Source organism: Actinia tenebrosa, unplaced genomic scaffold, assembly GCF_029948245.1.
Source record: "Actinia tenebrosa isolate PJP-AT-01 unplaced genomic scaffold, QUT_ActTen_1.0 PGA_scaffold2__45_contigs__length_23673736, whole genome shotgun sequence".
Classification (NCBI taxonomy): Eukaryota; Metazoa; Cnidaria; class Anthozoa; order Actiniaria; family Actiniidae; genus Actinia; species Actinia tenebrosa.
The window spans coordinates 22,820,229-22,832,339 of NW_028292579.1; the positions used below are offsets into that span (position 1 = coordinate 22,820,229).

A 12,111-nucleotide genomic window follows, 5' to 3' on the forward strand; every position below is an offset into this window, starting at 1 on the left:
GTGATGAATTCTGATTGGTCCTAGTCTGCTAGTTTTGCCTGCTATTGTAAAACTTATTGAAACAACTGATCAGGATAGGAACACAGTCTTTCCGACTTTAATAAAATGCTTTATTTAAACTTTTACAAATCTTATTTTATTTTTTCCCCTTTGTTTTAGGGACAGAGATATAAAGCCCCTCTTCTAGCACCTCCGGCTGTACCTATGATTTTACACTGCCAGTTGAAAAAGTGAGAATAAGATTCATATTTTTGTTATTATTTTATTCATTTGTAGCCCATCCTTGGTCATGATTGTCCCCCATCCCTGGTCATGATTGTCCCCCATCCCTGGTCATGATTGTCTGTCATCCCTGTTCATGATTGTCTGTCATCCCTGGTCATGATTGTCCCCCATCCCTGGTCATGATTGTCTGTTATTTGTGGGAAGCACTGGTGGTGTGCGCTGCTAATGCACCGCCTCTCACCAATGCGGCCCGAGTTCGAGTCCTACCGATCTCGATGTCGTATGTGAGTAGAGTTGTTTGTTGGTTCTCTCCTGTGCTTCAAGGGTTTTTCTCAGGATTCTCCGGTTTTCCTCCCTCCTCAAAAATCAACTCCTAAATTCTAATTCGGTCTTTGGGCTTTCACTTAGTTTGGAGCCTAGCTCTGTTGTGATTGTCCCACGCTGTGATACGACAGCGAAAAGCTCTGTAGATTTTTTTTTTAGATCCCTGTTTATGATTGTCTGTAATCCCTGTTCATGATTGTCTGTCATCCCTGGTCATGATTGTCTGTCATCCCTGGTCAAGTTTTTCTGTCATCCCTGGTCATGATTGTCTGTCATCCCTGGTCATCATTGACTGTCATCCCTGGTCATTATTGTATGTAATCCCTAGTCATGATTGTGTGTCATCCCTGGTCATCATTTCCACTGCTTATAACGTTATTATTTGAGCATGGTTCTTTGTGTATTTCGAAAGTGACATTAGAGATGATGTTGATAATAATGGTTATAGTGTTATATCTTAGTAGAACACTCACCTTGCTACATCAGGATAAACCTTTATTTATTGCAATCATTTTATTCTTTTTTAGACATGCCTGGTTTTGCTATGTAATGCATATGTGAGCTGAATGATGAATGGCCAAGACTTCTTTTTATTCTTACCTCAAGTACACCAAAAACCTACATGGTTTCTTCTTAATTTGAAAAGCCTATGAAAATGATCAGAATATTTACACACAAAAAAAACACTCGTTTTAAAAGTTATTCACAAATTTAAGGGGGGATTTATGCACTTTCATTTTCATTATGCTTCAGTTATGAATTGGTAGACTAGTTAACAGCAAGGGAAAATAGCTGTATGACTAAATATACAGCAATTTGAAAAAAGGTTAATAAAAGATTTTGTTGCATGTGTTGGCTACTAAGGTTACATCTGTGTTATACATGTACGTGATGATTGTGCATCTGTGTTATACATGTACGTGGTGATTGTACATCTGTGTTGTACATGCACGTGATGATTGTACATCTGTTGTGCATGCATGTGATGATTGTGCATCTGTTGTACACGTGATGAGTGTACGAGTAGAACAATAATAAATTGTTTTAAAATATAACTTGTGCTAGTATCGTTTATTTGGCCATGTAACTTGGTGTATAAAAGGTTGCCATCGGGGTTAGTAGTTACTGACAATTGGCCCAAAAAATTGTAGTTAACTGACAAAAAACCTAAATTAGTGGTTAATAGTTAACTAATATTTCATAATTTTGATTAATATTGTGGCTAGCGCTCGTAAAATTATTAACTGACATAAACCTAAATCCAAAATGGCGCACGGCCGATTGTGTTACATGTAAACGAGGCATCCAGGGCCAAAAGCAAAGAAATAATATCGTATCATTGCAAAGTATACACTTGTATTGTCTTTCTTTTCTACTTACATTCAGGAACGCGACAATTTTGCAGCATCAAATTATAATAAAATGCTGTTGATTTGTAAATTTGACCCTGGATGCCTCGTGTTCAACCGGCCGTGCGCCATTTTGGATTTAGGTGTATTGGGCTGTAAAAAAAAGTAGGTAACTGACATTGGCACGCTCTCATAATTAACCTTTTTTGAGATTTTGAATCTATACATTCTAGTATCTACTATTCCATACCCCTCCCCTCCTCTGATCCCCCTCCCCCCTCCACACCCATCCTATTCTGTCTTCTCCGAGAAAACGGAAGAAAACTATGGATGGTCTAACAGCTATGTGTATATTCGTTTTTTACTTTACTTGAAAGTATTGTTTTTGGGTTTTAAAAAATTTCCTACAAATATAAACAAAGATAGGTTGAAAGCCAGGCTTATTTCATGTCTTAAAACAAAGACGTGTGAATCAGGAATCCTGCTTTGAAGTATCAACAATAATCTTCAATCATAATGGCTTTTTCATTGTCTACATTATATGGGCATTGACTTTTAACCCGAAAATATTTTAGTCTCAAGGGGCGCGTGTTTGTATAGGAGCGAGAGCACGTTATTTGTTAGTCAAAATAGTTTGAATATCGGGTCAAAACAATATTCACTGTAGAAAATGAATCAAGAAAATACATGCTGTGCAGCTTCTACAGCTTCTGTAACGAAGGATGAAAGGTAAGGTCGATGCTCAATCGCATGGATGAACATAATGACAGGATTTTAGAGAAACGTAGGTCTTGTTACCAGCTTCCTAAGAAGTTTACAAAGTGCTTTAATTTGGTTGATGTTTACGATCAGTGTGATCATTTCTCTTTTCGCGGTTATTCAAAAGAATTTCTACAGCTGATGTTTGTGTTAATCATTTATTTGTAGCTTGATTTTTTTTAGCATTAATATGAATTTTGCTCTATTTTTTTCGCAACTCATTCAACAATTTGCATTATTGCGGGCTTCCTGAGGTATTCTTTAGCTTGATAGTTTGCACAGGAAGCCCAAATAAGGTTTTATTTTAACTCGTTTTTTCCTACATTACCAAATCATTGAGAAATTTTGTTAGGCCTACATATGGCGCGTATACAGATCTATTAAATAACTTGATTTCATTGAAAAACTCCCGTAATAGAGAAAATGCGGAAAACACTATACCGCTGACCAAACCCTATTTTCCTCAAAGATTTCGACCCCTATAAAATGTTTTATATAATTCTAATCAATAAAAAAAGTTCAGAACCATGTTGACGTGGTCTATAGCTTTCCAACAAGGTGTGTTGTGCGTGGAAAATCTAAATATTTCGATTAACGAAAATTTGGACTCACTCAAAAAACGCTTATTTTAAGGTTACAATTTCAAGCGGCTTGTTTTCTATGAAATACGATAAAAATCCAAAATATTTTCGGGCACAGATTTAAAGGTCTATTAGTACTTTTTAGCAAATAGAAAATATTTTGAATAACAACTTTCTTTCATATTTTAAAAAAGCGATTTGTGACGGGTGGAGGAGTTTGGGCTTCCTGTGGTGAAAGTTACCTTAATGTTGAAGTTTATGATACCAATTTTCATGGCTAAGCTTTAACAAATGTACAATATTCTTACATATTCCTACCGAATAATTAACGATATTTGCAATATAGATATTTTTGTCGAAAGGAAAAGTCAAAAACTTTGTGCCTATTTTTCTAACCCTACCACAGGCATCCCAACACTATGTCTGTGTGAAATGCTTTGAACGTATTTATCTAAGAATGCTTTGAACACGGGATTATCTGTTAGAAAATAAACGTTTTCGTAATAACTTATTTTATTTTATTATATAATTACCAATGAAATATCTATTTTTCTCTATTTCGAAAAATTGATATCTTCACACGTGAAAATAACATGTTATTTTCACGTGCGAAAATAACACCATTGTGATGGGTATTCAAAAATACACGGAAAGAATTGCCTGAAAAAGCCAAAACATAGTTCGTTGCTAATTATATAATAAACAGAATATTACATGGCCGCTTTGGAGATAGGAATTTTATCTTCTCGTGTTGAAAATCTCTCACTCGTTCGCTGCACTCACTCGTGAGAGATCTTTTCAACACTTGAAGATAAAATTCGTATCTCCGCGCGCCCATGTAATATCCTCTATATCATCATCAACTTATTTCCATGTTTTCAGGCTTGATGGTGCTTAACGATTGAAGCAATACATTGTTTGCTATGGAACAATTTCTATCATCTAAGTTTTGCTTCACATTGCAGTCTATTTTCAAGGTAAGATATATGATAAATATTAGTCAATTATTTCGAAGTGAAAGCGCACGTTATTTTTAATGCGCACATAGAGTAATGCGCTTTATTATAAATGTTTTTCATAAATTGCTGAATTATCTATGACACATTGCAAAGCTACTGTGCAGCAGTATTAAATTTTCTAGAAGTTTGTTTAAGTTTAAGCATTTTGAAATAAATCAGTTATTTTAATCGACCTTATAATTGTGATCGCTTGGGATTCCTGTGGTAAGAGATAAAAATTCCGGTTAAATTTTAGAATAAATTATTTTGAAACAAATAGATGTATCGTAAAGCAAATCACTTTTTCTCGGTAAATCCGACGTAACTTTTGCCATTTTTGCATTATTTCTTACCCAAAATCGTGATTATAAACTGCTGCTGCCATAGTTTAAACGTCACCACAGGTAGCCCAAACTCCTTCACCCACTAAAAAACGCTTAATAAAAAAATGAAAGTAAGCTTTGATTCACTTTTTGTAACGTTTGACAGAAAGAACTAAGTGAGCCTTAAATCTGTGCCCAAAATTTTTTAAAATATTTTCTTTATTTTATAGAAAACAAGCCGCTTGAAGTTGGAACCCCAAAATAAGCGTTTTTTCGGTTGGTCCAAATTTTCGTAAATCGAAATATTGAGCTTTTCAAAACAAAGCACAGCTCGTTGGAAAGCTAAAGACCTATCCAACATTGTTCTGGACTTATTTTTTTGATTAGAATTATATTAAAGATTTTATAGAGGTCGTAATTTTTGAGGAAAATCAGTTTTGGTCAGCGGTATAGCGCTTTTAGCATTTTCCTCTTTTTTTGTTCTTTTTAAACTTCTTTGTCAATAGAACTGTGTCATATGATAGATATATATATATACATCATATGAGAGCATAAGAAAAGTTTCCAGTTTATTTGGTAATGTGGAGAAAAACGAGTTTAAATACTACACATTTTGGGTATCCTGTGTATTGTATGAAGTGCGAATAACACAGGAGGCCCAGCACGCCACTTTTTAATTAATTTTTTTTTCTTCTCACTTTTAAATCCCAATTGAGAATAATCCTTTGTTGTTTTTTTTTTCTATAGGGATTTGGTGTGTTGGAACTGGTTGAGTCCGCCATCTTGAAGTCTTGGTGAATCAAGAAACGAGAAAGAACGCTGAATAAGTCAAGAAATAAGCCGTATTAAGTCACGTGGATGTCTGGAACAAAGGTAACTTGAATTATAGACTTGACTGAATGTAGGCGAGCACCATAAAACTTAGAAAATCAAGTGAAACGCTGTCGTTTTTGATAAACCTGTGTCTGTATATTTTATCACTTCATCATCTATATTTTCCATACATCTCTCTCTGTCTTAATGTATTACGTTCTGCTTCACAATCAGGCCACATTTATGTTTCATGTCCGCTATTTGTTGTCTTTCTAGATTTTATTCTAAATAAATATATAAGGTTTACTTTGAAGGATAATTTTCGATTCAAAGATATGTACATAATCAACAACAAAATGCGCAAAGTATTCTCTCGCCTGATTGGTCGAAACAAGACAACACTCTGCCTACCTCTGCCAGTTAGGCTTTTATTCAAAAAATCAGAAAACTATAACTATGCATCAAAAGGAACATTTATTTGCGTATCATTTTCATTTATTTACGCGCAAATAGATTTTTTGTGTATTTTTTCCCGCGCGTTATTACATTTGCGCTGTTGTTATATCTTGTTTGTTGAAGCCACTAACCTTCTGATATGTTCTTTTACAGATGGAGGAATGAAAGCTATAAGTCAACCCAGAAAGTCAAGAAATGGCCGAGAGAAAATAGTATTAGGAAAAAACAAGTAATTAAACCGGACAAGGTTAATCAACTATTTCTTTTGATCTTTCTCGTGTTTTTTATCTAAACTTAGTAATACGAGTTTTTGATTGTACTTGGTTTTATATTAAATTAAATGGTTTTTGAGAATTTTAGACTCTAATTTTGTGTCCATTCCCTTTTCAAAATCGCACTTTTTTCCCGCCAAAAAACTTAGAAAATTTTCATGCGCTCTTTATCTCTTTATTTAGGCTACTCTTCAACAAAGCGAATTTTCCCGCCAAAAAACTTAGAATTTTTTTGGTTCATTTGCCCTGGCACTTTTAGCCACGCCTTGGCCTCTTGCACCTACTTTACCACTTCGAAAGATCCCTCTCGTGCCTATCCTGTCACCTTCACCCCGCCCTCTGATCCCCTTCTTTTGTTCTGCTCATTACCCCATTGTTTCGTGAAGACAATAAATAAGACATTAAATATTCATAAGATTTTTTATTAACATACCAACAACAACAAGCGTTATGTTTTAAGGAACATTCAAACCTTTACCCTCGACAATCTCACTGACAGTCTACAGCACAGATACACCGGATACATGGCAAGAGGTAAGTTGAAGGTACAGGTTCAAGTCCCAGGTAAGGTCTAGCTCTCAGATGAAAAATTGGATAAGCAAGAAAACCGTCACCCACAAGCCAGGATCAAGGTAAGTCAGGTATCCACAAACAAGGTAAGGAGGATTGGCTCACAAATTGGCAAAGAAACTCAGAAATTGGCTTTAAAAGAAAAAAAATTCAAATTGGCCAAAAAATAAATAAATAAATTCAAATTGGCTAAAAAAAAATTAAAAAAAGAAAAAAAATGTGAAAAAAAGCCATAAATTTTGAAAAAATATATACTAAGTCTTTTTGCAAATTTTTTTGCCCCTAGGGTAGTTAGACGAAGGTCCCTGAGATCAAAAGTTCAAACCTACCCTCCCCTAAAGAAAACGTGCCCCCCAACAAAGTGTTGAGGGGCACCCTTAAGGTTTTGGAATAGCAAGAACTAATGACCTCAGGGACAGACCATTTGTTTGTGATTCTAAAGACGTAGGTGTTGCTTGAATAAAAGACTAGTACAGGATGCTAAAAAAGGCATAAAACTGGTGTTGTCTCTGGTCAAAATAATCTAACCCATTTTGGGTATGGCCAATATAGAGTTTTAACAATTTGCTGAATATTTCTTGCAATTGTGAACAGAGTACTTCTAAAATGAATTTATTTCCCGAGTGTTTTAGTAAAAGACAACACCAGCTTTACACCTCATTTTACAGCACCAGTTAGAACTGGTTATCACATTGAACTTTTCTGGTTTAGCATTCAATAAGGTTCGAAATAAATTGAATGAATTTCTTTTAGTTGATTGAAATGTTCAATGTCTCAACAGCATGGTTCTCTACTGTACTAGTAATATACAAAAGAATAGTTATTGTATGAATATGATAAACCATGGCACAATGAAGAAGACATCTTCCATGAACATCTGTACTATGCTTCATTATATTATACAAACTCTATTCTAGGATACAGCAAGAGTGACATATGGTATATTTGAGTTCAATCAAGTTCAATTCATGAGCAGATTTGGTTAAGAAAATCAATTCCGAATGGTGAAAATAAAACAATGAAGTAGGTATACATCAGTGTCTTAAACAAAATCAATTCCATTCTTATAATGGTTGAAGAAATTCAATATAGGTAAGAATACTGGTTTCCAATTTGGTCCACTTTCACTCACTACCACCACATTCAATGTTCTATATGTGGGACTCTCTCTTAACTCATATTAATAATATCATCTTAAGAGTTCAATTCAAAATAATCGTATGATCAAGTCCAATGTGTTTCAAATGAATCCAAAGTATTTTTCTGAAATTGCCTAAAAGATGCCGATTAACTTAGAGAAGGTTTGAAATACCATGTGTCATCTCTTGTTGCACTTTTACTTAAGCAACACCTATGTCAGACTATGAGATGAACACACCAAGCCCTATAGATTGCTCAAGGTACAGTATATGATAGAGTCTAAACAGAATTTAGAATGCCGATAATAATTAGTATTAAATTGTAAATCTGAATTTGAAGGGTACATCAGGTAGAAAAGCTGTGCATTGATATACCACATTGATCCTGATGGTAACTTGATAACATCAAACAAATTCTGTCAATCAAACCAAAATATCAATAATATGATATTTTTATGTAGCTGTCAATTTGTTGGAAAGACTTTCGGTTAACAAGATTGACATGATAAAGCCGCAAAATGAATTATAACAATTTTGTACACAGTCCTCCCAGCTGACCATTGGTGTGTTCCCTCATAGTCATAAGATTAAGATTTCACCACTTTCAGACACCCAATTGCCCTATTTCACTATGACGTCACTGCTTGTTTATGTGGGGGATAGAATCCCCACATCCAATAGAAAGTCCACTAAAATTAGCTCCTAGCAAAACAGTTTAATCTAAAATGGCCAGGTTTCCAGATATAATATGATTGTGTTAATATGTACTAAATAATATTCTGAGCGTTTGCTGGCTATTCTACTTCTCTTCGTGGATTGATACCAGTTTTAGAACAATTTTCAGTGAATTTGCGTTGATTTGACCCCCTCAGATGACCATGATCCTTTGCGTTTAAACAATAGATTGTTTTGATGTGACGTCATAGTGAAATAGGGCAATTGCAAAAATATTAATATTCTAATAATACCTTGACATGGTATTATTTAGAAGGAAACAACTGCCATAGAAATGTTCTAACCAATGTCCTTTGCAGGTGCAATACAGCTTCAAATATGACCAAATTAAATAGCATTTAAGGAGGCTAGAAATGGTTTTTCATGAGCGTGCACGCTCTAGATTCGATGAAATAGAACTTGCAAAAGGAAAAATTTGTCCTCAAAAATTTTAATATTCAAACGGAAAAAATTCAAAAACTCTGCTGTTAAATTTCTTCAAATTTTGCATATGGCTTTGATTTATGTTTTCAAACATTTAAGGAAAAATTTAAAAAGCTCTGTAAGGCGGATCTACTCCAAACAAATTTAATTGATTTTTATTAATTCCCTATTACAGAAAATTTTCTTTTTTTTTTTTTTGTCAAAAAGAAGATTATGATACAAAGTTTAAATATTCCGGTTTTTAAAAAAAATTACCATTTGTTTCCTGAGTTATGATTTTTGGCATAATGATGGCATAAAAAGGGTTCTTATGTTGTCATAGCAATGTCTTATGTCATTTTTTTCATGTTCATTGTGATCTTTGGTTTATAGCCAAATTAATTTTTTTTTAGTTCATAATTTTGATCATTGGTAAAGACACAAAACACTTTCCAGCCTCCATAAAAATTGGAAATTAGACAAAAGATTTGAATGTAAATTGAAAATTGAAAGTAAAAAATCATAAATTTAAAACCAAGCTTTTAAAATGAGCTTTTTTTCGACTCAACCTTTGAGTAGATTATTCATCAACTAAAATAAAACCAAAGTATTTTTTATGGTTTGATAAAGTTAAAATTTGGTTTGCTTACACATGAAGGACATCAGAGAAAGATAACTAATGGCTTTGAATGCTGATCAACTATGCACTGTACTTACTTTATATCCAGAACCATGTACAACATTATACCAGGGATTTGAATCATAATAATCATAATGATTAAAAACATTATCAAAGCAACAAAAATTATAATATCAAAGCTGCAGTAGACTCTAACTTTAATGCTCCAAACATCTTTGAAAAAACATTTTAGTATTTGTATTGTGAGGGAAGAGATAAATGAATAATTTATGCATGTTCATTGAACCAATATTGCTTGGAAACAAAAATAAACTTAATTTTGGACCCCAATGAAGTGAAAGTCTACTGAACCAAACAAGAAAATGATATCAATGGAATCAATCAATGCATTTCAAAAAAGAGCAATTCATGGTGAAAAAGATTTTTTCTGAATTCTGCACATCAACCAAAAATGATAAATTTTAAGAAAATAATAATTTGTAATGAATTAATCCGATTTTTTTTTTACATAATAATAATTTGTAATCAATCAGTCAAATTCTCAAGTGCAGTTCTATAAATTTCGGATGACGTATCAATGAATGAAATAATTAAATTACCTGAAAATGTATTGAAAAACGAGAGCAGAAAACCTTTTAGAGCATTTTTAAACTGTACAAAATTTAGAAAAAAGCTTTGTCACATGCATACATAATTCATATCAATTGAATTCATCAAATGTTCAATAACAGCAAAAAAATAAATGTTAGTAATGAAGAGTTGATTCCAGGCCAGCCAGTCATCTCGTCCAGGTGATATGTGCATAATTTATCAGCATTCAATAAAATTAAAGTGATGTGGCCACTTTTTATTAGTAATAAAAAGATTCCACAACCTTTAATTTCTAATACTTTGATATTTAATAGGTCTTAAAGTGGTGAATAATATCTACATACAACATTCAGTTGTATGTAGATGATACATTAATATCATTACTACCTTAAGGTTTAATAGTTAATTAAATTAAGTGGATTCTGCTGGTCTTCTTTGCTGATAGGACTTGGTTTAGATCATGGCTGCAATTTATTTCTTGGCTATTAATAAAAAAAAGAAAAAAAAGATTAAAGTGGCAATTTCCTAGGGGACCCCCCCTGTCCGCATGTTCAAGCAATTTCATCACCTAACCTACCCTACCCTTGGGATAAAAAAAACTAAAAAAAGTGATTTAAAAAGCTCTAAATTTTGCATAACTTTGCATGAATTTCGAAAATAATCTTTATCTATCAAATAGTATAGATAATTAAGCCTAAATAAACAAAATTTCATAAAACTATAAAGACATGCAAATATTCAAAAATTTTCATGTCACCTCAACTTTTGGTTAAAAATTCAAAATTTTCTTTTCCTTCATAGTTGGAAAATAGCTTTGAAGAATTTCTAAGATGTCAGCTTGCTCTTAAAACGAACGTAAGGAAAACTGGAAGTCGAGACCAAATCAAATGTACGAGCGTAAACGGGTGTGAAACCAAATTCAAAATGCTCCGATATTCGACTCAAAACCAACGAAAACACTTCATATTACAGAGTAATATACGAAGGAAAGGTTTAGGTATCGTAAGCAACGAATAAAGTAGCGTATAAAGCCAACTTACCGGTTTAAAATTGCCAAAATTTCAGCACTGAAACTGCTTCACTCCATCTTGTCTTGTGTTCCACGTGCAGGCGAAGGAACAAGACTGATGTGCATCATGGGAAGTTCGAGGACCAGGAAGACTGGGTCTGGCGGAAGTGAGAAAACTAACAAAACTCTAGAACAAACAATTATTAAAAATACTAAAAAAGGATATAGGTCAATTATTGTTTTTGTGTATTTCAAATGTTTGTTGTGCGTGTGTTTAAATGTGTGTGTTGTGGCGAAGGGGGGGGGGGGGGGGGGGGAAATGGTGTGTTTGGTGCAGGAGGGGGAGGGGGAAGTATTGCCCTAGCGACTCTACCCTTAAAATTTACCATTGATTAAAATCAGTGCCTCATGCCTCCCCTCCAATTCTTCAACTCGAAAATGAAAGAGAAACATGGGATGAAAGTAAAAGCTTTTCGTCTAATGAGGCTGAAGCTCTCAATTATCTTATAATTTATAATATTGACATATTAATATATAATAAAAGATTGCGATAAAATAGTACAATTCAATAACATTTTTGATAATGACTTACCTAGGTCGAAACATCATAAAGTTACTGATCTGAGTTTTTAGTTTTTTACTATGTTAATGATTACTATTTTATCGCAATGTTTTATAATCGGCAAACCATTTACTAGCTTCTGAATGTAGACACATATTTTAATCCAATAATTTCTAAAAGCTGGCTTTTTTCTTAGAAACTCAGGGTGTAATGATGATTTCAGGGTTACATACGTCATTTTTTCTGAGCAATTGGTTGACTCAGCCACACGAGGTTTAAAGGGGTTTTTCCCGGAAATTGATGGCTCGACTGAGCATTCAAAGCAAATGATATCGATTGGCTGATTTTTTGGAACATAGACAG

The 12,111-nt window shown here is 33.6% G+C and overlaps 3 long non-coding RNA genes across 6 annotated transcripts in view; 2 read left to right on the forward strand and 1 right to left on the reverse strand.

Moving 5' to 3' along the window:
* Window positions 1–1,604, forward strand: part of LOC116300396 (uncharacterized) — a 77,795-nt gene extending 76,191 nt beyond the window's left edge. For all 3 annotated transcript variants that reach the window (XR_016120399.1, XR_016120400.1, XR_004197590.2), the window contains 2 exons: window positions 160–230; window positions 1,077–1,604. This is a non-coding gene — a long non-coding RNA (uncharacterized LOC116300396). The remainder of the gene's footprint in view (window positions 1–159; window positions 231–1,076) is intronic.
* A 2,564-nt stretch (window positions 1,605–4,168) lies between these two features.
* Window positions 4,169–6,075, forward strand: LOC116300408 (uncharacterized). The gene is made up of 3 exons (XR_004197595.2): window positions 4,169–4,215; window positions 5,307–5,432; window positions 5,982–6,075. It is a non-coding gene; the product is annotated as an uncharacterized LOC116300408 (long non-coding RNA).
* Window positions 6,076–9,408: 3,333 nt separating this feature from the next.
* Window positions 9,409–11,930, reverse strand: LOC116300398 (uncharacterized). Of its 2 annotated transcripts, none has more exons than XR_004197592.2 (3): window positions 11,779–11,930; window positions 11,218–11,373; window positions 9,409–10,659 (listed from the first exon to the last, which is right to left on the reverse strand). It is a non-coding gene; the product is annotated as an uncharacterized LOC116300398 (long non-coding RNA). The 2 variants fall into 2 exon arrangements; XR_004197593.2 differs by having other exon boundaries at window positions 11,218–11,344; window positions 11,779–11,929.
* Between the last annotated feature and the right edge of the window lie 181 nt (window positions 11,931–12,111).